The sequence below is a fragment of the Wasmannia auropunctata genome, unplaced genomic scaffold (assembly GCF_000956235.1).
Source record: "Wasmannia auropunctata unplaced genomic scaffold, wasmannia.A_1.0 LD336097.1, whole genome shotgun sequence".
NCBI lineage: Eukaryota > Metazoa > Arthropoda > Insecta > Hymenoptera > Formicidae > Wasmannia > Wasmannia auropunctata.
The window spans coordinates 1,724,859-1,726,560 of record NW_012026793.1 but is presented as its reverse complement, the minus strand read 5'-3'; positions in this window follow the sequence as shown (position 1 = coordinate 1,726,560).

Below are 1,702 nucleotides of genomic sequence, written 5' to 3'. Positions count from 1 at the left end.
CTCGTCTCTACTTAGTCTCGATTTACACGCAAAAAAAACCTTCGCCGCACGTTCCACACGTGGGAGAGAGTACCGCTCCGAGTCTTTATTGCAGGATCTTTATCGCGATAACGGAGACGTTCCACGTCCGGCGCGAATACACGGTCGAAACGCAGGCAAAAAGTGGTACAGGTATTCGAAATACCGGCGACGCACGCCGGGGCATCTTCGCCGGGGCAGATTCGACCGCGATCGCCCGCCGCGAGTGCCGTGCGACGTAGACGACGTTTGGCGATTTGGAACAATGCTTAGAAAAATATGCTAATCTCTTCCTCGCGCGCGACCCCCTCCTCCGTCCCTCCGGACTCCGCTCTCCTGTTCGGTTTTCTCTCCGCGCGAGTGTATAAGTACTCCGCTAACTAGCCCATTAAACTAACTTGGTTGGATCATTACGAACAGCATTAAGTCACTCTTGAAGCTTCACGAATACACTACTTTTTCTCGCAACTGTTAATTTTATGCCTCTCGTCATAGATTGTAACTTATATCGTCATGAATAACGCAAAGCGAACTGCGGTTTAACAATTATCTCATTGAACTGTCAAATAATTTGATATTTCCACGCAAATCGATACTGCTCGTAACATCTCCATCTGCCGCTTCGGCTCTCTGCGATACACCGAAAAATCACCTTACGTGTTCAGCTTTATTGCACACAGAGACACAAAAAAAGAATATAATAGCGACTTTCGAAAAAGGGAACTTAGAGAGAGTTCTATCATGTAAATTAACTTAAGACAATCTACTCGGACGATCGCTAATTATCGTTGAATTGACATTCTTCGATGCTTACAAAGAGTCAAGCGTTGAGAGAAAACTCAGTCCTGCGACTATCGTAAAAGAACCTGAACGTACGGGGGTGGCCGTAAAAATAGCGCTGCTAAATTTCCTTCGACATTCACGATTCACGAATTATTGTACGGAATTCAGCCTCGAACATGATCCAGAGAGATGATGCTTGTGCTTTTGGCACGGGACGTATACAGTCGACACAAGCGATTTGACATATGCGCGACGACGCGTTCTTGCCGGTTCGTATTCAATTCAAGCTCGCTCGATGCAGTTCGATAAAATTACTTTTAAGACTCTTCTCTTCGTTTTTTTTTTTTTTTTTTTTTTTATAAATTCCACGCGCGACGGTCATGGCAATGCGGATTTCTCTCGCCAAAAGTAAACGCTAGAACTTCGTCTTGCACGGTGATCACGTGTGCGTGTACTTATATGAGAATATATTAATGTACAGTATACAAAATATGAATGGCTATTCGATACAGGATAGAGGTACTTCTCCCCAGGGTTCCCTTCTAACACACAAAAGCTACGAGTGATTCAGCGTTAGTTTGCAACATTCAAGCAATGCTCAGGTATAATATTCTTATCACAATATTGTCATACATCTCAAATTGTCTCACTTACACACACTCTCTCTCTCTCTCTCCCTCTCTCTCATACTCTCTTCTTAAAATTATGATACAATAATTTTTTACGTAATTTTTTGTAACAGACATCTCTTAATTTGTAAATTATTTAGAATAAAACATCGTCGTGTACAACAACGATAATAATTTGCTCACTCACATCAAATCACTCTCTCGTCAAATCTTTTATACATGTATATATATATATATATATATATATATATATATATATATATATACATTCT